Here is a 23,584-nt window from a genome sequence, read left to right on the forward strand (position 1 = left end):
CCTGTATCATTACAACTCAACAGGAGCTAACAAAACACAAAACTATTCTATCCTTAGTCATAATGCAATATTGATGGGTGCTCTAAATACAATCTTTCTGAGAATGACATGAGAGCAAAGGTCTAGCATTGCCCCTGAAGCTCATATGTACCCATGGATCAAAAACAAACCCCTACTTTGGCTTCAAAACATGGCTTAGGGGTGAGTGCTGTAGTTCATCAGGTCAAGCTGCCACCTGAGGTAGCTGGATCACAGATTTGAGTGCCTGGGATAGAGTCCTGGCTCTTTTGTGGTTGAGGCCTCTGCTAACGTGCATTATAGAAAGCAGCAGATGTGGCTCAAGCATTTGCATCCCTGCAGAATATATATTCTACCTCATACCCACAAGGATAGCAATCACAAAAATACATAACAAATCTTCACAATATGAGGATTTAAAGTGGATCAGCCTTTTGGAAAAACCAGTTTAGCAATTCCTCAAAAACTTAAATTTATTCTTAGCATATAACCTAATAATTTGACTTCTAGGAGAGTAATGAAAACATATCCCTATAAAAACTTGCACATAAGTGTTCATAACAGCAATATGCATAATAATCCAAAACAGAAAACAAACCAAATATCCATGTACTGACTGTGGCATAGTTCTGTCACAAAAGGCTATTTAGTCAGAAAACAGGGTGGGTGGTAATTTACATAGTAAAACCTGGGTGAGTCCCGAACGCTCAGGTAAATGAAACAGCAGAAAAGCAAAAGGCTATATCGTTTATGGTCCCACTTTATAAGCAGAATGTCAACAGCAAGCAAATCAATAGCGACAGAGAATGCAAATCTGCTTCCCAGGGGTAGCTGCAAGCATGGAAAGAACCTGACAATGGATGAGTACTTTGGGGGGGACGGGGTGATGATGAAAGATTTGGATTTGGCAGTGATGATGGCACAAGCTTCAAAACATACTTTAAAAACTCACTAATTTTTACATTTAAAATATAAATTTATGGTGCAGTAATTATAAGTCAATAAAGCGTTTTTTTTTTTTTTTTTTTTTTTTTTTTTTTAATAAAACCTAGCATGGGCCTGGTGTGACAGCCTAGTAGTTAAATCCTTGCCTTGCATGCACTGGGATCCCATATGAGTACTGGTTCATGTCCCAGCTGCTCCACTCCCCATCCAGCTCCCTGCTTGTGACCTGGGAAAGCAGCGAGGATGACCCAAAGCCGTGGGACCCTGCACTTGTGTGGGTGATTCGGAAGAGGCCATTGTTGCCACTTGAGGAGTAAGCCAGCAGACACAGGATTTTTCTGTCTCCCCCCTGTAGCTCTGACTTTCCAATGCTTAGACCATACTCCAAACCAAGAAAACCTGGCAATGAGACACCAACATTTGTGCTTTGTAACGCCTCTTGATGTCAACTGCCTCCCAGCACAGGGACTCCTCGCTACCATGACGGGATGAAGAGCTGGAGGTAACCATCATCTCAATGAATAGCTGCTAGGTGAGAAGGATGGTCCATACTAGTAAATATGCATCTTACTAAAAGAGTGCCTTCCTGGGAAGATGCCTGCTTGCCTATCACGGATGCTTTCTTTAACTTGGTCACCAGCAATCAGAGGCTATCACCTTCTCATGCATCATGGTAAGTTCCCACCATGCTCCATGAACGAAACAATGCGCCCCTGTCTCTGTAGAGTTCTGTGATACAGAAAAAGATACTATGTTCATGTTTGTAAAATGATGCTGCTACTTATAGGTACTCTCTTCATTTAGAAAATAGAGCATTTCAAATTAAAGACATGCTTGTAGGTTTTAAAAATTATGTTTAATTGTAACAATTAATAAATTCATAGGTTTTTCTGTATACAACAGGTTAATTTTGAGCTGTTGCAGTTACTTAGGGTGTGAGCCAGTGGATAGAAGATCGATTGATTCTCTTCTCTGTGTAACTGCAGTTTAAATAAATAGTGTTTTAAAAACGCATACATTGAAGAAAGCTTGCGTTAGCTAATTGACTTGTGGCCACTTGGGGAGCGAGTCAGCACACAGAGGATTTTTCTCTGTCTTTCCTCCTGTAGAGTTCCTCCAATGCTTAGACTGTACTCCAAACCAAGAAAACTGGAATCCTGGCAGTGAGACACTAACATTTACGCTTTGTAACGCCTCTTGATGTCAACTGCCTCATACACGTACATTTGATAGTGAGAAAACTTCACACAAAATCTGTTCTCAGCAATTCTCAGGAATGCAAAACACTGGTAACCACGGTCACCCTGTTGTACAATAGTTCCCTTGAATTTATTACTTTTAGCTAAGTGAAATTTGGCATTTTTGATCAACCAACATCTCCCTCATTCTTCCCACAGCTCACATGTTTGTTTAATAAGAAGCTTTACTAAGTTTTCAGACACTGGTCTACTGAACTTACAAACTGGTTTCCTTTAATGGCTGGCTGCTGCTTTGAGGAAGTCATGCCAAACCTCTACTGCTTTGCTTCATTATCTCGAAAAGGGCAGACTAATCAAAATATCTTCCCATAGACTCTGCCTCCCTAAGAAGTGAGGAAGTTAAATTAGATAGCATCTCCAGATTCACAGGCAGATAATTCTGAAAATAAGATGAATGTCATATTTCTCCAATTGTGTCACTTAAACAGAATTCTAGGCAACTTGTTAAGCCATGTGCTTTCAAGAACCAGAAAGATAAAATTTCTAAGACCTCTGCATGGGTGTTTTGCCAAAAGGTTAAGCACCCACATACTCATATTAATGTAAGTTTCTGAAGTGGAACTTTATTTTGGATATATGTATAATCTGAGGATGACTGTTACATAGGATTCTTGATTCTTTGGTGATCCAATAGAAATGACACCAACCTCAGAAAATCTAGGGTTATGTATCTGTGCAGAGGAAAGAGAAAGATTCATAAATGGGTCTGCCTTTAGGGACAGGACTGATCATGAGGGCAAAGATAAGGCAAGAGCTTAAGTTCATAGGGAAGGTGGAGAGATGGAGAATGGAAGGAGTCAGGCACTGCTGCTAAGGCAGGATGTGCAGCCAGAGCCATTGGCATAGGAGACTTGGCTTAGATTTAAGCATTTGGAGATGTTTGCTCACAACACTGGCATTTCATCATAGTAAGAGACAAGCACTGGACGCCACAACTTTAGCTATCTAGATCTACTTTTAGCCATTTAACCAATGTTGAGGCAAATTACTGAATTCTGAGTTCAAGGGCATTTAACATGCCCTTGTAAATATATAAATTCTCTGGTTCAGTGTATCCAGGCACCATGAATTCCTCTCCACTTTTGACTAGCCACTTTAAAAAAAAAATCTCCTTTAGCCAGGAACTCAATGAAACAAAAACAAAAAACAATTAATCAGTCAACCTTGGATGCTTTATAGCCCGGAATTAAGTCAACACATTTCTCAGAACAAAGATAGTATAGAAGTCCTGAAGAAAAGGCATGGTTAAAGTTCAGAACACTGTGGCTTTACTTCCACTTAACAAAGCACTGGATTATTTCAGCCACTTTATATCCTGTTGGATCTCTGATTAAAAATACATTATGTCAACAATGAGTAATTACAGCTTTAATGACTCTATTGTTTACTTCTTCCCAGCAACCTAAGCAATCTACCAGGGCTTAAACTCACCTAGCATTTTCAAGTATAAAGCATTCATAATTTTGTTTTTTTTTGCCAAGGTTCACCACCAGCTGTTACTAGTGAGAAAAGCCATTAGCACAGAGATACAGACAGCTCTGACAACCTTTTCTGCTGCTGGGTGCATTTGAAAGTTTAATCAGAACAGAACAGGAGGCAGCTTTCTGCTGCTTCATTCAGAGCCTGCTAAGTTTCCGACTGACAGCTAGGCAGAGCACCAGAGAGGAATGCGGTTCTCAGGCCTATGGCTTCTTTAGAGCTGCTGGACCCTTATTTAATAACTGTTTTGACTTGCAAAAGTCATGCAGTGGGCCCTGCGTGGTAGCCAGTGGCTAAAGTTCTCACCTTGCACACACCGGAATCCCATATGGGAGTCAGTTTGTGTCCTGGCTTACCTGCTTCCCATCCAGCTCCCTGCATGTCTCCTGGGAAAGCAGTAGAGCATGGCCCAAAGTCCTGGGACCCTGCACCCGAGCAGGAAACCCAGAAGAAGCTCCTGGCTCCTGGCTTCGGATTGGTGCAGCTCCGGCCATTGTGGGCACTTGGGGAGTGAACCATCAGATGGAAGATCTTCCTCTCTGTCTCTTCTCCTCTCTGTATTTCTGACTTTCCAATTAAAAAAAAAAAAACCTTAAACTTCTCAGTTTTGTCAAACTTTTCCTTGATTTAAAGGGGAATTTCATCCAGATCTTCAAAAAGTTCATAAAAAAGCAACATCATGAAAACTAGGCATAGATTTCAAATGCTCAGTCTTACACATCAAAATAAGTTTTTAATTAAATTTTTCCACAAATGTTTTGAAGTCCTTGCCTACTCTCTTGATGATTGCCCTGGATAAGAATTACAAATTCAGCATAAAAATAAACTGCAAGAGATGGATTTCTTAGAAACCAAAATGTACTGCAGGGCAATTATGAAAGTAGCCTTGCCCATACTTTTAGAAGTTCATCTAGAAGAAGAGGAAAGTTTGTGGCCTGTGGAGAAAACAGATTGCTGATGTAACACTGACTCTCTGTAAAGTTACCTCCTAGAAACCTGCTAATGAACAAGCAGATATGACTGACCTCAATTTCCATAAAAACGTTTACCTGTTAACTTCTGATGTTACTGAGCAAATAAGGACAAATTTAATTTACCATAATAGGTGAAATATCAAAAAATAAATGTTAACATCTTACTGAAACGAAATCACAAGTAGCCACAAAGAGAATATTTGCAGGGTCTGATACATTCCAGGTCACTGAAGTTCCTAGGCATCAAAGAAACTTGGGGGAGTCAGTTTATTCTCCCAAGGTCAAAGTGCACGCTTCCTACTTCATTGCCATCAATTTTAAGAAGGCAAAGCTAAATTCTTCACTATCTTTTTGCCTAAGCTTCTAGAAAAATTAATTGCAAAGTTTTCTTGCAGGAACCTGAGCCCACGCTGATACATACTGCTAATTCAACAAGAGGAATAATTATCAAAGAGAAGTGTTTATATAACAGTCTTCAGAGGTGTAAATTCTAATTACATAGAATATCAAAATGAAAGTGATTTAAATTTGTTCCATCTATGTATTTCTATTGAAGGCATCAAGTTGAATTAGACCACTGCATATGACTGTGAGAAGGATTTAAAGAGTACTGCCCTTTTCTTACGTTAGTCTACGGTTACGCGTCTGGTTTACATGAACACAAACACCGCTGATATTAAACCCGTTAGTTTTGTATCGCATAGTCAAGCAAAGGTTGGGTTATGGTATGTGCATCTGCTAATGCTGATTTTCCCTAGGATCTAAAATACAACCTAATCTTATAAATCCAACTAAAGATCATCCACCGAATAATCACCAATGACATCAGATGAAACACTTCTTCTCATGTCAGTTACATTTACATTTTCTTGAGCATTACAAATCAATAGAATAAACAGGAGGAATGAGTATAAAGATGGAGATTTAACCACGTTTTTCTTGAGCAAAACACCACGGTTGGGTTGCATCAGTTACTGATAACAGATGAGAAGAGCCTTAATGACTGAATGTACCCACTCAGGTGCATGGATTTACTTGAGTGCACACACTTGTTCACGTGCATATGCTGATGGCATGAACCCACACATGCACACATGCAAAAATAGACACCTCAAATACCTTTAAGTGATAACTATCTAAAGAATTAAGTTCCGTTTAACATGATGTCGTCAAAAGGTGTGTCTGCTTTAAATGTATGTGGAGCAGACCAGATACACGTAGAATTGACAATTAAAATGTTATAAAACATACATATTTTCATTTCTTCTATGTTTATAATTTAAAGCAGAAAAGCAAACTATTCTTTTTGTTTTTCTTTAAAGAATTTGGCCCAAGTCATCCAACAGGCATAGCTACTCTATTGTTAAGGATGGGTTGGGGTACCATGAAATCGATTCTTAGGTCTTAACCTGGGAGCAAGAAGATACAGGCTTAGCATCCTTAATCCAAAGAACTAAAAACTACATGCCTAAAGTTCTTCAGATTCGGAGGCATTTGATAGTTTCCAGAAAAGAATGCTTAACCAGTAAACTGTGCATACATTCCAAAATCTGAAATACTTTCTTGTCTTAAGCATTTCAGGTAATGAATTGTACTATTGTACCCATGTTATTTTCACAGCTGTAGAGGACAGAGGTTAGGATTCATTTTAAAAGTGGCGTATCACGCATGATTAGCCTGGTTCTAACAGCACAAGCTTTCTGAAGTTGCAGCTTAGGGGTGGAACAGGCTGACAGGGGAAAAAAATCAACCCGTTGCCTGGGGATTCCATGTGTCAGGGTGCCTTTGATTAAAAAAATAAATAAATAAAAGCTAGCACAGCTAATACATTCAAGAAACCCCTATGTAGAACACTAAATCTCAAGTAGAGGAACAAACAGAAATTTGAAAAATAAGATAGCTCAAAACTATTGAAAAAAAGCAAAAACAATGAACTATTAGCTAAGAAAACAAAGAATACGGGTTTTGTCATTGGAATTAGTCTTCACAATGTACTTGTAACACAGTTCCATTAATAAAGCAAAAATACTAATCTTCCCCTAGATTCACTCAGTACTTGTTCATTCACTCAACAAACACTTGGTATGTACTATGCATTTGGCTCACAGAGTTTAATGTGAGGTTTCCATGAAATGGCATAGAAGCTATACAACAATTGAAATAGCTCACCAGCTGCTTGATTTAGGCGCTTCCTGTTGCGCTCCTGGCACCTGCTTTAACCTTCAGAAGTCCTGATTTGGATGAACCGTATGGTTCTGCAAACCGTATGGTTCTAACCTCACTTCGTGCCTACGGTTTCCCCTTTTACTCATCCATTCTTCCCCTAATAAGAAGAATCATCTGTTGAAAATGTAAGTCAGGTGACACACGGTTCTTCTGATCATTTCCAGTGATAGCCCATTAAACTGAAAATGGAAGCTCATCTGGTTTACAAAGTGCGGCATGACCTGGTTCTGCCTGGTCCCCTACTAACATTTCACGCCTGCATTTTTCTATTCTGAGTAGCTAAGTTTCATGCTGATTCAGTGTTTGTAGTTACTGTTCCCTTTGCACAGAACTTTCCTCTTCCCCATTTTCACAGAATCTCTCTTATTAGCCCTTTGGGTTTCAGACAATTCTCTCTTCCTTTCAGGAGACTATGCAGGATCCTTTACTGATAGTGGGCTTTCATTCACTTTCCATGGATTCATTCGATATTAATTATTCTTGTGGTTCTCTCCAGCTCTAATCTGTCTTGTTTTTTAGCATTCTCCTCACTATGATTCAAACTGCGGGAAGGCAGAATTCTCATACGTGGTGCCAAGGGCTGTAGCTTAGCATGTTAAGTTACTGCCTTTCACAGCAGCATCCCACATAGGCTCTTGTTCAGGTCCTGCACTGCTCTAATTCCAAACCAGATCCCTGCTAATGTGCCTGGGAAATTACAAAAGCTGGCCTTAGGACTTGTGCCCAGCACCCATTTGGGAGATTTGGATGAAGCCCCTGGTTCCTGGCCTCTCCCTGGCTCTTGCAGCCCTCTGGGGAAGGAATCAGCAGGTGGAAGATCTATTTCTCCTTCTCTCCCTCTGCAACTTTACCTTTCAATTAAAATAAATAAGATCACATGGTTTTTCTCTTCTTAGTTTTAGTTCAAAAAAGGTGATTGTCATATGTTAGCTAAACATACTGTGTTAACCCTAATTTAGAGTGGTTGTGCAATAAAGTCTTGGGAACTTAAGGTTGTACATACAAGAAAATGAAATACTTCTTATAATAACAATTATCTTCACCATCAAAGTTGTCTTTCCATGTTGAATCCAAAGAAGTGATTCTAAAATATACAAGTATAAAGTTATAGAATTAAAAGATTCTAATTAGAGTACACAGTTTACAACTCTATAAATATCTGTTTTTACTCAATAAGGAACTCAATTTCTACCAATGCTCCCCTGTTTTTCAGAACTGTTCTAGTAAACACATCTGATGGAGAATTGCCACAAAGTGTTGCAGGGTAACAATGTCGAATAAGGAATTCCTTTCAACAGAATTATTGATTCAAACCCTGGCTTCTACTATACTGTTGGTGGGTCACTGCAATTACCTTGAACACCGACTTTGACACACAGTAAAAATAGTCTGCACTTCAAATTAAAAAATCATGTTAAACAGACATAAAATGACTAGCATTTCAAGAAAATGCAAGAATACAATAGAAGATGCAAAAATTCACATGAAAAATAGATGAAATATTGAAGTTCGTGCTTTTCTTACTCTTTTTTACTTGAAAGACAATAAATGGATTGCCCAGTTAGGGACTGGGCTCCGAATGTGGGTTTATTTGTAGATGAAATTCAACAATATCAAATCCTTGGGACCTGTACTGTAGAAATCTTAGAGTGGATCAGAAAATTTTGTGTTTAGTTCACCTGCTTTTTTTTTTTTTTTTTCAGTTTTCACTGCTCTTTAAAATAAAGGCTATGTTTGATTTCTTTGTGTGATCCAAAGGCAAACAGAGGGAAAGAATCTCTTTTGTTTTTCTCTATTTTTTTTTCTCCACTGTTGCTCTCCAAAAGGGCCAGTGGAGAGTGCATTGAGGCAGGGTGAGCAGCTCCCTGGCCTCCATCACCTCAGGTACAATGTCCCTAACAGACCTAGTTACAAGGAGCAGTACTAAATGCATTAGGGCAGGTCACCCAGGATTAATGAACGGCCATCAATGCTGATGAATTAAACTCATTACCTCCCCCAATCACCAACTTCCAAAGCAAGTTTTGGTTGACCCCTTGGTAAGAAGAAGCACAGCCTGTTTGCAGAAGGGAAGATGACAAGGAGACAAAGTATGGGTAGGATCAGAGCATTTTTCTGCCATTAAAATTCCTGACTGAGAAAATAGAGTAGAAACTTGGTGGAATGAAAAGACACATAAAAATTACAGAAGTGTGAGGCCCCGACATCTCTTCCCTTGCAATTTTTTTCCTACCTGGCCCCAAACCTGTTACTGCATATTGTAAATATTCATATTGTAAATAGGCTTAGCCAATATTTTTTGAACTCTTTGGATTATAAAAGCTGTCGTAAATAATTAACCTGGAAAAACCAGTCTGCTCTTTACCAGTGCCGTGTAATTGAATGTACAATAGTGTGACTTTTTGCAGACACAATAAATCTGAAGCTATGGTTGAAAGAATATGCAATAAAATAGCAAGGAATTAGGGGAGAATATCAAGTTGTTCAGTTATAATTTATAAGAATGCATTCCATGTAGACATATGATTGTACATGTAATAAAAGCTCCAGGGAAAAAAATTACGAAAATTCACAAGAAAGCAGGCTGGAAGGGATAAAGTGTGAACATTGGGAGTAATAAATTAAAGATCTGAACTGAATAAAAGGAGGACTTCATACATTCCTGACAAGAACTATACACCCTTGCAATTTTATAAGAGCAAGTCCTTTAAACAAAAGTAGATTCACTAACTAAAAAACATATAAAGAGAACACATGGCATGTCAAAGGGCATGATAGTGAACATTCTTTAAAATAAGAAACTTCAAACCAATCACTATAACTAACAAAACACAGAAGGGTTAATCCAGTTTCCAGTTTTCTACTTCTACAGCTCCTAGAATAAATTTTGCAATACTTAAAATTTCCCTGTTGCTGTCACAGCACTACCCTCTGGATTCTGGGCCAAGACCTAATTCCAAACTACTGGAATCACTCAAGTTGGTGGTTTCATGGATTTAGTTTCTTGGTTAATTAATTTATTTTTTAAAGCAAACCTATAAGTTGCCATAAACTATCGGATATCTGGCTCTTCCTCTGAAACTTGTGGGACCTTAAAGAGCTCTTTTTTTAAGCTACGTTGTGCTGAAGTTAAAATTACTAGTTTGGCTGCTCTAAGTATGTTGGATGGAAAAAATTTCAGAACCAATTGTAGCTGTAAGGCCTCTTATCTCATTATTGCAACCACACAACATTTTCACATTGCCAACTGCCCAGAATACAACACAGCTTCAGCGTTCAAAGAAAATATCAAGACAACTCAGTAAACATTTGCTGAACATTAACTACATGCAAGAGACTACCAAAGTTGCTGTAAGGTGGACATAGAAACTGGAAACAGAATTCTTTCTTGTCTCTTTCCTTGAGTTTACTGGTAGATAACATGATCAGGAAAAGACCTTGAAACAGATACTCACCTTGTGCACTTGGATGTTGAAGCTAGAGTGGCTTTGTGGTCTGCCATGTGTCACCAGAAGAACATCCGTAAAGGAAGACAAAGCAAACAACTGGCGTTTGCAGGCATGAGATAGCCACACCAGGGTTTTTATCTAGTGCCTTGACTTTAGTCACTTATCAAAACATCCAAACGTGACACAGAACTTCAGCTGCATGAGAAGACTCACTGGCAAAAGAAACTCTTACTTTGCCCCTAAATCAGTGCTTGAATTCTTCATGTCAATGTAAAAACCTTTTATGTTCAGGTGATTCAAGTCAGGAGAATCATCAAGCACAAAATCCCAGCCTACTTTATGAAAACTTTAAGAGCTCAAAGGAACATAGGCCTGAAGGATTTTACCTGTGAGCTCACTCTGGGCTGGTTCCTTGCAAAAGGAATTTTAGCTGAAATATTTATTCAACAAGAAAGAGAACCAGCTATTCAAAATCACTTTTCAAACTAACAGAGATTTTCTGAGTAGTGTTAGGAAACATGGGACCCCAAACTAAGGCAGATTGGGGCACAACCTTACAGACTTTGGAGAATGCGCTTCACACTCTAGCTCTTCAAAATATGTCTTCAAAAATTTCTTTCACCTGCCCTAGATTGCTCCTGGGCCAATGGTCCATGCAAAAAACACAGTATATGTGAAGCAACCCAGTATACCACTAAGCCAATGGAGAGTACTTCAACAGTTGGAGATGAGCTTTGGGTATCAAGAACTGCTAGTAACCATTTCTTTGCACTTTTCATTTTTAAGTAATGAGTATTGCAGTCGCAAACATTCATTAGTAACACTTTGGATATTGTACATAAGCAATGAATACACTAAATAACTTTGCTGTTAGCTAACCTAACTGAAACACTTATAGAACACCCAAATCTTTCAAAGTTGAAAAATAGAATAAAATAAATATAATGCTTATTCTAAACATTCAGCAATTTAAGTGCTAATTTTGAGTGATCATCAAAATATATTGTGAAATAAAACTGTATATATACACACATATATACACACACACACGTATATGTCAAAACTCATTGAACTTCATACTTAAATTCACTGTATTTCTTGTGAAATTCAAGACAATTATTGAAAAAAAATGCTGTTGCTTCAGAGCAGTTAGTTGCTCTGGAAACTGGTCTGGAGAGACCGGTTTCAGCATGGGAAATTTTAAAACTATCCCAGGGAAACTGATTGGTGGGGGAGATGAGGAACAAAATAAAACGCACCCAAGCAAGATGTAAGACATTGTAAACAGTAACACTGGGATGTTTGATTTAGTAAAAGATTCCAGGACATACAGCTACATTTGAATGCAAAATATCAACTTTTTGTCTGTGTACAAAAGAAGACGCTTTCTGCTATGTACTTTGTGCCTTTTTAATTTTTAGTTATGTAGATGTATTATTTATTTCAAATAAATGGTAAAGCTTAAAAATATTTTTTATTGGAAACTAAAAATCAATTGGGAGTGGTGCAAGATGAATACCTGTGATACGTTAGGAAACCAAATAGAAATTTTTCCAAATATTGTATAAAACACTGACTTTTCCATGTACTTAAATGTCGGTAGAATTCACATTAATGATCACTTGTTGAGTTGCCAAACTGCAATTCACATTAATATCAGTGGCCTCCTGTTGATTTATTATGTTAAACATTATATCAATTAGTTAACAGAATCCTCACAATAGTCCTGGTGTTTTGCAAATGAATAGGTTAAAACAACAGTGTAGGAATATGCTCAGGACCACCCAGTTGAATGATTAAAAGCCTGGGATTTCAATTCAGATCTGTCAGAATGTATAGCTTAACATAACACAACACAACACATCCTAGAAGGCAATAACTTAAGTAGTTGAGTTGCCTGCCACCTACATGGGACCCACATGGAAACCCTAGCTCCTAGATTGAGCCTAGCCCAGCTCTTGGAATTTTGGTCATTTTATCAATGAACCAGTGCCCCAATCTCTCTCACTCAGTCTCTCTCTCTCCCCATCCCTCAGAGGAAGGATGAGAAGACGGAAGAAAAAGAGAAGTAACACATATTCTGCTTCACTGCTTTAAAGTACATATTGAGGCATCATCCATGCAAACTTGTTCCAGCAAAGATGTCTATAAATAACACTTTGTGGATGTAATTATATTGAGAATAAAATCAGGAGTGGGCTTTGTAGACGAATTCTTTGTTAAATGCTATTTGAAAAGGAAGAATATTTTTGTGATGAGCAAAATCCAAGCCACTTGATCTAGACAGTTTCTGAATTAAGATCCATTACAAGTTTGTGATCATCCTTCAGAAATAGGGGTCTGAAAACGAAATATCATTGAAGGTTTCTGTGGGAAGTAGACATTTTCCTAAATTATAAAGAATTTACCCAGTTACATTGTTTCTAAGTTGAACCTACCTCTAGATAATTGATGTTTTAAAAGAATGAGTAAATATTGGCTAAGGAGAAATAGAATGTCCCTTCACTTATCAGGCTGGTACTATTTTCATAGCTTATCAGAGACAGGAATGTGTCATACAGTTATTTAATTTTCTATTTTTATTCTGTATCCCATTTTTTCAAAACCTACTTTTGGCATACACATTCTATACATTCCCAAGCCATCGACCTTCTTCTTTAGAATGCGAGTGAATATGGGGAATGGGAAGAAATTCCTGTTGTTTGTTTTAATGTGATATCAGGATCTAGGACTGAAATACCTCTGAAGCTAATTTTTAAAACAGTTAACCAAAAGTTATTATTGTATTAATAGGGGATCTGCAGTCTCCCTGGTGAATAGTCAGAATTCTGAACACGGGTGGGAGGGGAGTGGTCCTTGGACAGAAAACCAGCCTTTTACAATTTTTTAGCTGCCATGAATTCAGCATGTGGAGTCAAAAGCAAATTTAAATTACTTATGCTCGAACTTCATGTTTTCTCCTACTATACTTCAATGCTGCCAGCAGGAAGTAGTATAATGTCAAATTTTGGCTTTTTTTTAAATCAAACCATGAAGGAACAACACTTAGAAGAATGACGTACGCCACGTATCCCCCACGCCACATGCCACCACCTTCATAGATGTTGCTGGCCAGTCAATGGCTGCATTGGGCAGTGTTGCCACCACCCTTGCATGGGCGTATCTGTGCCACTATCTAGACATTCTGTCCCTTTTACTCATTATTTCTTATCAAAGTGAGCATTTTCTTTGAAAGATCAAAATTAAAGCATACCTATAACGTGCTGGGTATCATGTGACTGTGTGAAAATTGGCAAGTACACGAGGATTAGCTCTCTTCACACTCCCCAAGATGAATGTTCAAATATTTTCACAAATGTGGTCAGCCTGGTAAATGACAGCCTGCAGTTAATCTGCATAAAATTCATACATTATTTCCAATAAATCAAATTGCATCTCCATTTAAATATATTTATTATATCTAATTAAATTAAGTTTTTTGTTTACTCTTGCTAAACAAAATAAGGAAATCAAATATTTTTATTTTATGAACTTGGTGGTTTACATTTTTTTTTCATTTTTGTGAAGCCCTAATCTCTATTTGCTGGGGGTCGGAGGCCTGTTTTCACTTGCATATCTCTGCAGACTCTGGGAAACATACGCTCATCTCTTTCTGAATAGATTCCATACAACTTGCCCTTTAATATTTTAATGATACAAAGGATCAAGACATCATAAAAACTGCACAGAATTGCTGAGTTATAAGACAGCATAAACACACACTTAATCTTACAAATTTTGGCAATATTTGGGTTAATAACTATATTTGAAAAATCAAGACAATTTAAGCTTAAGAGTTTTAACATCAACAATCAGTCCATGACATATAAGTGTGGTTTAAATGACTATTTTTCCCAAGTGATTTTTTTCAAATTTCGTTTTATGACACAGTTTCATAGGCTCTGGGATTCCCCCAACAGCTCCGCATGCCCTCTCCCCATGTTGGATTCCTCCACATTGTTGCAGTAGTACAGTTCAGATCCAGTCATGATTCCTTCATTGTGAGCATGCACCATGCATAGAGTCCAGACTCTTATTGTCCAGATAAATTCAACAGTTTCCTTGGGAGACCATCCTTGGTCTGAAAGTAGAGCTGGCAGAATATCATCCCCTCCAATGAAAAGCCCCAACATAACATCAACAACAATTTACAACATTATGGAGTTAATTGGCATGGTACTGAGTGATCAATATGTTAGATTGTACTTTCTCCATGGACACATCGCAGCCTCTTTGCCCTTAAAGATACAGAATATGACAGTGGCAGGCTGAGGTGTTTTCCTTTGTGACATTTTCTAACATTTTTTAATAACATTTCCAAACGTGCTAATGTAATGAATACCAGACTGCATTTTTTTCACTGTAATCAATGATATTTTTGTCTCTAAGGACTTCAACATGTTATTTCTTTCTGATTCCTGTCTTTTGTTTTAAAGTTTCAATTTTGAGTCATTTTTTGGTATCATAAGTCCATTCTTATCTGTCAGAGTGGAAATTGGACTTAACAGAATATTGATATCTATTCTGAAAGTGACAACGCAGAGGGCAATATGGTGATAATGATTAAAAAAAGATTTTAAAAAATGATTTGAAAGACAGAGGGAGAGAGAGAGAAAAAGAGAGAGAGAGAGAGAGAACTTTCATCTGCTGGTTCATTCCTAAATGGCAACGTGGCTGGTCAGGGCTGGGCCAAGACAAAGCCAGGAGCAAGAAACTTCTGGAACTTCCATTTAATGCAGAGACCAGGCACTTGGGCCATTCTCTACTGCTTTACCAGGTGAATCAGAAGTGAGCTGGATTGGAAGTAGAACAGCTGGATCTCAACCCAGAGACCATGTGGGATCCAGTGCTTCATGCAGTACCATTATAACAGCCTCAACAACAGTGCTCCAGTATTATTGAGGTGCAATCAACTAACAGATCATTTTATCTTTCCATTTAAAAAATATATTTATTTATTTAGAAAGTAAAGCCATAGGAATAGGACAGGGAAAGCTTCCATTCATTGATTCACTTCTCAAATGACCACAAACAGCTGAAGCCAGAAACCACATCCCTATTCCCCCATGTGGTTGCAGAGGCCTAAGTACTTGGGACTATCCTCTATTCCCTTCCCAGGTATATCAGAAGAGAGCTGCATTGGAAACAGAACAGCCAGGACTCAGCTTGGCTCCCATGGATGGGCTTTGCAGGTAGTGACCCAACCTGCCACATCATAACAGTAACCCTACAAAAGATCATTTTCTGCCATGGATTTGTGAGGTTGACATTTAGCTCTTAATTGTGGACCTTACACATAACCTGTGTCTATTGATAAGTTCATCTTTATTCTTGTTCTAGTTGGCTGAGCTTGGTTTATGGGGAAAACAAGTCACCATCTGTAATGGTCAGGCTGATCTACCAGTTCCTGTGAGAAGTGCTTGAGTCTGTAGAATGAGCACAGCGTTTGCCACTTATCAACTGAATATATTTGCATGAATTTATAATGAGAATAGAACTTACTGTCACAGACACTGGGTTAAGTATTTTGAGGAGAATGGGTGAACAAGCTCCAAATGTGCTTGTTAGGACAAATTTGCTTCCTGAGGATGACTTCAGAGATTGCACAAGGAGACCAGAGAGGGCACACTAACCGATTTTCCAAACCTAAATACCTGTTTCATGGTGGAGTCGTTGTAATGGAAGCTGCTGCAGAAATTTGAGGCCATACTGTCAGTTTCTGCCAATGCCTCATTAGCTTTTGCTAATGAAGCTTTTTGTTATTTTTGCTCCAAATTATTTCTCTGAAATTCTGCTTTTAAGCCTGGAATTACTAGCATTATACATGGCTTCGGATATTCCTCAAACAATATAGGAAAGTTTCAAATGACAGAAAAGATTGACTCTGAAAGTTTCAAGAGAGAGCAATTTTATCCATGATACATGCTAAAAAGAAAGCTCTTTCAAAGTGAGATAACTAAAAAAGACAATCTTCCATAAAACCAACATGGAATTAATTGTTCAGATACAAATTTAGGCACCTTACAGAATAATTGGCTTTAACAAGTGCTTTATTACTGGGGACTGCATTAGGGCAGAGGGGGTTACACTGCCACCTATAACACCAGCACTCTATATCAGGGCTTTGGTTTGAGTCACAGCTAATCAACTTCTGATCCAGTGCTGAGCTAACATGCCTGGGTGGGTGACCTCAGATGGCCTAAGGGTTTGGTCACAGTCTCTGGTAGGGCAGACCTAGATGGATTCCTGGCTCCTGGCTTTCACATGGTCTAGACATGGCTGCTATAGCCAACTGGGGAGTAAACCAGCATATGAAAGATTTCTCTCTGTGTGTTTTCTTTTTCTGCCTTTCAAATAAGTAAATAAACCTTTAAAACTAAAAAAAAAAAAGTCATTATTTCCTATTAGGTAGTAAAGGCTAAGGATATATAATTTCTCCAAAAAATATCCCTAAAACATTTTTGTTGTTTATCCATTCAGTTTCATAATAACAGCAACTATTACAAATGTTATAGATTTATTTATAAATAACACCTTTAAAGTTCTAGAAACTCATTACTGGAATGGGTATCATAAAAATATTCATTTCTGGGTCTGGCACAATGGCTCCATGGTTAAATCCTCACATTGCAAGCTCTGGGATCCCATATGGGTGCTGGTTCGTGTCCTGGCTGCTCCGCTTCCCTTCCAGCTCCCTACCTGTGGCCTGGGAAAGCAGTTGAGGATGACTCAAAGCCTTGGGATCCTGCACCTGCGTGGGAGACCCTGAAGAAGCTACTGGCTCCTGGGTTCAGATCAGCTCAGCTCCGGCCTTTGTGCCACTTGGGGAGTGAACCAACAGATGGAAGATCTTTCTCTCTGTATCTCCATCTCTCCATACATGGATCTGACTTTTCATTCAAAATAAATAAACGTTTGAAAAATATTCATTTTTGCCCTTAACTCATTTCAGATCTACATAATTTTAGAGCAAAAGAAAGGAAGCTTTATTTGCTACCTGAAAACCAACATGATATTGAATAGGCAGTCTGCTACTGAGCCTTTGCTTTGACAGCACTGGACCTGAGGGTTGTTGTTAAAGTTTGGGGATGCTAGATAACACATTAGACAAAGAAAAATGCCCTTAATAAATAAAACCTTTATTTTTGTGTTTGCCTTTCATTTTTCTTGGGACCTGTTTTTTGCAGAAAACCTGTCATGTGAATAATTTGATTCAATTTTGTTTTTAAGTCATCTCACCACCATTTTCTAAATGAAATTGGTCTCAGAAAGAGTACTGCGAGGAAGGGAACGACTGTTTCTTTAATTTTCTTTAATATTATTCATACCTTGCATATTATTGTGTGAATACCCTGAAATATCACTTAATTGTATATGAAAGATAATTTTAAACCAAATAAGAAAAATATGTAATTTGCAAACTGCTTATTAAAACCCAAATGATAAAATTTTTGTTGTTCTTACATAAAATCCTACACTTGAAAACTGGTACATTTAATGAGTGTATGCTTAGCCAATGAAATTTCAAAGCTAAATATGATGGTGTTGACAACTTTTAGTCAAAGGTTCAATGTCAATGTAACTTTTCATCTGTGGTAACCATGTGAAACAGTCTTCATTTAAAGAAATTCGTAAATGCCCATGTCAGTTGTAGGATTCACAGTTGGGTGGCAGCTTAATGAATAATAAAAGTAACTAGATTTTTAGAGGAAAAAAAGAAGGACTAAAACCAACACAGTCCTAATAGACATTTTTGACTGGGATAACTGTAGACATGGACTATGTGTCTAACTTACACATGAGTTATTTAAAAAATGTTGGTGGGGGCGGGGAGATTTGCTTTTACATGTATAATAAGAAGAACTCAAATAATTAGAATATTGGCACATTGCAAGGAGCTTTTATGAAAAGTACATTTGTTCAGAATTAGATGTCTCAAATGACAAATCCACAACAAAAAAACTTTGCACATTTGAAATCCAGAAGGAACACAGAAAAATATCTCAATTGGACATGCAAACATGCAGAGTGTTCTCACCGTAATTCCTTAATAATCAGAAATACTTTACAACCAAGGCGGAGAAGTACCCAGTTGTATAAAGAATCATTGTAAATAGAATGGAATATTCTTCAGATCCTCAAACAGTGAACTAGCAAAAGCATTAGTGTGAAGGTGGAGTAGCAAAGAGGAAGTAGAAATAAAACTCCCCCTAATTGTTTACTCACTGTACACATTTTTACAAGTCAATCACTTGACGATATATTATATAACACTGATACTTACTAAAATAATCATCAGGGAATTGTTGTTTAAGTCTTTTAAAACATCAAAATACAGTTTGTTATGCCGCAATAAGCAGGTATTGGGTTAAAATCTATTAAATTCAGTCATCGGACCCAGAGCAGTAGCCTAGTGCTTAAAGTCCTCACCTTGCTTGCACCAAGATTCCAAATGGGCACTGATTATACTCCTGGTGCTCCCACCAGCTTCCTGTCTGTAGCCTGGGAAAGCAGTCAAGGATGCCCAACGACTTGGAATACTGAGCCTACGTGAGAGACCCGAAAGAAGCTCCTGGCTCCTGGCTCCTGGCTCCTGGCTTTGGATTGGCTCAGCTCCGGCCGTCATGGCCACTTAGGGAGTGAATCATCAGATGGAAGATCTTACTCTCTGTCGTCTCTCCTCTCAGTATATCTGACTTTGCAATGAAAATAAATAAATATTTTAACAAATGTTATAAATTCAGTCACAGAGCTGAAACAATTGTGTAAAATGAAGACAGTGGGAATTAATTTGCTCTAAAATTAAAATTAGCTGGTTGTCAATTATTAGAGCATAAGGATGAGCCCAAATCAATAGATCCAATTATTTTAAAATCTGTAAGGCTGCCCTTTTTAAAATACTAGACCGTATTTCTGATAGAAATACGACTTGTAATTTTTCATATGTTGGGCTGGGATGGAATATATGTGAGTGAGTACAGGGAAAGCAAACATTACCTAAAGTAGCTCCCCTAGTGAAAGAGATAAGTGATGTCATATTCAGAGACTAATAGCTATAGGCATATTTAATAATGTCCCTCAAGTTTAAGAACGTAAGTTATAAATACATATAATTATATAAGCAATGTTTTATTTCCTCTAAATCCTTCCAAAACTTCAATGTCATTGCCAGTAAAAGCAGAGAAGGGTTTATAGAAAATGTAGGAAGTCATCAAAAATATCTATGGCTCCTCCTTCCTTTGAAGGTCTCATGGAGATAAGGCATTCAGTCTTATGGACTTTAGTAATTCCCATTGCATGCTGGAATTTCCCAGTTACTCTTCCAGACTGGCATCTTCTGAGAGGTTGAAATTTCAAAAGCCAGTTCAGGGCCTTGCAGGATGGCCTAGTGGCTAAATCCTCGCCTTGTAAGTGCAAGGATCCATTATGGGCACCGGTTCATGCCCTGGCTGCTCCAGTTTCTATCCAGCTCCCTGCTTGTGGCCTAGGAAAGTGGTAGAGGATGACCCAAAGCCTTGGGACACTGCACCTACGTGACCTAGAGGGAGCTCCTGGCTCCTGAATTTGGATCACTCAACTCTGGCCATTGCATTCACTTGGGGAGTGAACCAATGGATGAAAGATATTTGTCTCTCCTTCTCTGTAACTCTGCCTTTCCAACAAAAATAAATGAATCTTAAAAAGAAGAAGCACCAGCCAGTGTATCAGGGCATCCAAGCGAATGACCGCAGGGACCTCAAACTCGGTACATTTTCTTTCCTCAATCTAGTCATACTTTTCTACACCCAATTTCAATGATGGAGACCATTATTCCCCCTTCTGATTGCCTTCAAAACCGGTAATTTAGACTTTAAAACAATTTCTCCTTTCCCCACATATCTGATTATATCCACTATTGTTAATGATTTCCCTAATCTGACTTCTCTGTTCCAACTTTCACAGACACTGAGGAAATGTCAGACTTTTAAAAGTCCCACTTCTACCTCATGACTAGAGTTTTAACTCCTTTAAATTTACCTTCCTCTGTACATGCCATAATCTGCATTCACATCACTAAGGGAAATCTTAAAAAGTTATACTAAAATTATAAGCTCAGGTATTTGTTTATTTTTCTCAAATTTACCCTAAAGTAGGAGACATGAAATGTTCTCAGAAATTTTGTAAAACACATGTTAGGAAAATGTTACATATCTATGTCTAATTTTTTTGCAACAAAATAAGCCTATCTCTTAGTTCAATTTTTTATTAATTCTTTTAATTTCTTATGTCATACTCATCATTACAACCAAAGTACCAAAAGTGCCTAAACATAAATAAAAACATAAAATAAAAGAATATCTTAAAACAAATGCTCTAAGTAGACAGAAATTATGTCAGAGATTAAATGCCTATTATCTAATTCAACATGGTAAGTAGGTCTTTTGTTGTAATAATTCTATTGTCAAATTTATCCAATTTGACATTTTCTGTAAAGTTTCTGCTTGTAGCAGTCAGTATTTGTACTCCTCAAAAAATATCAATAATTCTTTGTCTTTTTTATTTTCTTCTTCTCAATAAGCTTTTGTATTTTAACAGACTTACAAAACTTACATATTTATGTAATCTCATGTGCTGTTTTGGTAGGTGGATATGTAGGTGGATACATACATAAACATATGTATCTCTTTAAGTATATCTTTGGATATAGTGACTTGTGTAATATTTGTTTTCTGCAGAAAAGACCAATTAGAAAGCAATTTTGACCCACTTTTTAATCTTTCTATTTGAATTTTTCACACCTTCTAAAAACATGATTCCTGGGAATATAAGACAAATAAAAGGTAACTACTGGTTATTACATATTGTGGTGCAAATAGAATAGATTTCCTTAAATATATAATTAACATTGATGAATTTGAACTATTCCTTTGTTGCTGTTGTTGTTGCTAATTAGCTCTCTGGTCTCAAAGTGCCAGACCAATTCTCTTCTGTGTTGGAATATTTACTGTATGGTTTGAAGAGTCCACCTGACTGCCAGGCCTCCATCTTTTGTCTTGTTGAAGTCACTAACTCCACATCTTCCAGGAGCTGGGAAAGTCCTGCTTTCTGGTCCCTTGGTCTCATACAAGAATTAACTTTAGGAGTTAAAGTGAACTTGGAAAGAGTGAACACTGAATCCAAACCATGGTCACACCTGAGTCAAAAAAATATCAGTAAAATAAAAACTTCGAGGAATCAGAAAAGAGATCCTAATTCAAGGGCAATTCAACTCAGTTATTATCCTGCAGTCATGTATAGAAGAAATACACAGTATTCACTGTTAGTTAAGTTTAGAGCTTGCACAGGAGACAGGCACACACTCAGCCCTCAGGTTAAAGCGTAGCGAAGGGACCAGCCTCTGTGGAGTGACTACCACACAGAGCGAGACATGCTGCAGGATGTCCTCGTGTGCTGCTTTCCATCTCACCGGCACCTGTAAGTACAGACTGCTGGGAAGTTTCAGTTGGAATGGACTTTCATTACATGTAAATTTTGCAGCAGGGAGAGGGCCCTTAAAATTGAGGGTGTCCAGAAATAGTGAAAATGAAGTCCACATTCTCCTTTTATTTGCTTGATTTTCCTAGCAGCTAGGTGAAAAGTTAATATCTAAGAGAGGAGATGAGAGGAAATTATTGGCCAATTTCAAAAGAAGTCACACCAGTGGGATCTCCAGGAGGAAAGCCAGGCCCACAAAGCTCACTCCACTGCTGATACTGTGCAGTCCTTATCAACCGCATTCCTTTTCAAATTAAAGATTCAATAGACCTTTCCTATATGAGGACCTATTGAGCTTGTGTCGTTATGTCTTCAGTTGTAAATATGAGAATATTTTCATTATAATAAGTTTTTCCCCTAAGAGATAGTTAGTAGTCTTGGTTTCTCTATCGTTTCTATAATAGAATCTTTTGTCTCTGAACCTTGACTGGTGCAGCTTGAGAACTGATACTACTCAGGGCCATCAGGAGCAAAGATTACCTGGGAGGCAGCTCACATATGGCCAGGGAGTAACACTTTTGCTGTGCTTATCTGCGCTGTCTATCCTAACCATTAAGGAATTAAGAAACTGACAACTAATCATGCCACTTCTGTATTTCGAGCATTTGGGAATAAACCTTCAAAAAAGAAGAGACTGAATAACCCAAGGAGACTCCTGAGTCATGATGGGGCAACTCTTGACACTGGAAAATGTTTCTAATATTTCAGCACCAAGAGATGCCTAGTTTTATTTTCCACTCTGAGAAATCTAATTAAAGTCTATATGTGTAATACTTAGACATGACCAGAAACCTTTACCAACAGTCCATCTTGTTTATGAAAATAACAAATTTTGAACAATAGACATGAGAACCAAGTAAATCTTCTAATGAATCTCTGAGGCTCTCATGACCTTGCCTAAATTAGATTGAACAGAGTCAAAAAATCAATTTTGATTTTTCTCTTTCTTCTGATTCTATATCCCTTAGGTCAGATTTAACACAGTGCATTATATTTCTGAATAAGCTAAGAAAAAACAAGAAGGAAACAGATTATGTTGACCTTGAGTTCAGTATAATTGAGAATAAATCTATGTGCCACAGAAAAGAAGACTAAAACAAAATCATTCATTTTTCCTAAACTTTTTAAACACATTTTTCTTTATTTCTATCTGTCCACCCACTCATTATCTAGCTTTAGGCCATTTATCTACATATCTACTTATCTGCCTATTCTTTCATTTATACAAATGGAAGAAGGGAATCAAAGAGGAAAAAAAAAAGGACTAAGTAGGAGGCAAGAACTGTAGGTTACCCAAGCATAGAGCAACACAGCAAAGGTAAACACAAGATTTGGAGATAACCCAAATCTTCAGGAAACTAAATGCCATCTCCATAGCTATACTATAATTAACACTGGCAGCATTTCATTAATATTAGACTTCTTCATCTTTCTTACAGTTAGGTGCCTGGTTTATTTTATTTGTTTTATTTATGATGCAGAAAGAGACAGCGATGGTTCACTCTCCAAGTGCTTACAATGGCCAAGCTTAGTCCTGGAGCTGGGAAATACTCAGTTGGCTGTGGTGTCAAGGAACCAGTGAGTTGAGGCATCCCTGCTGCCTTTCAGGGTCTACACTGGAACTGGAGCCAGAAAGCAGAGCCAGGAATGGAACCCAGGTTCTCCAACATGGAATATGGAT

General features: G+C 37.8%; 1 protein-coding gene across 1 annotated transcript in view; it reads right to left on the minus strand.

The window, feature by feature from the left end:
- The window catches only part of RAB27B (RAB27B, member RAS oncogene family), a 44,865-nt gene that overhangs the window by 17,879 nt on the left and 3,402 nt on the right, over positions 1-23,584 (minus strand). The window lies entirely within an intron of this gene.

Source organism: Ochotona princeps, chromosome 18, assembly GCF_030435755.1.
Source record: "Ochotona princeps isolate mOchPri1 chromosome 18, mOchPri1.hap1, whole genome shotgun sequence".
NCBI classification, from domain to species: Eukaryota; Metazoa; Chordata; class Mammalia; order Lagomorpha; family Ochotonidae; genus Ochotona; species Ochotona princeps.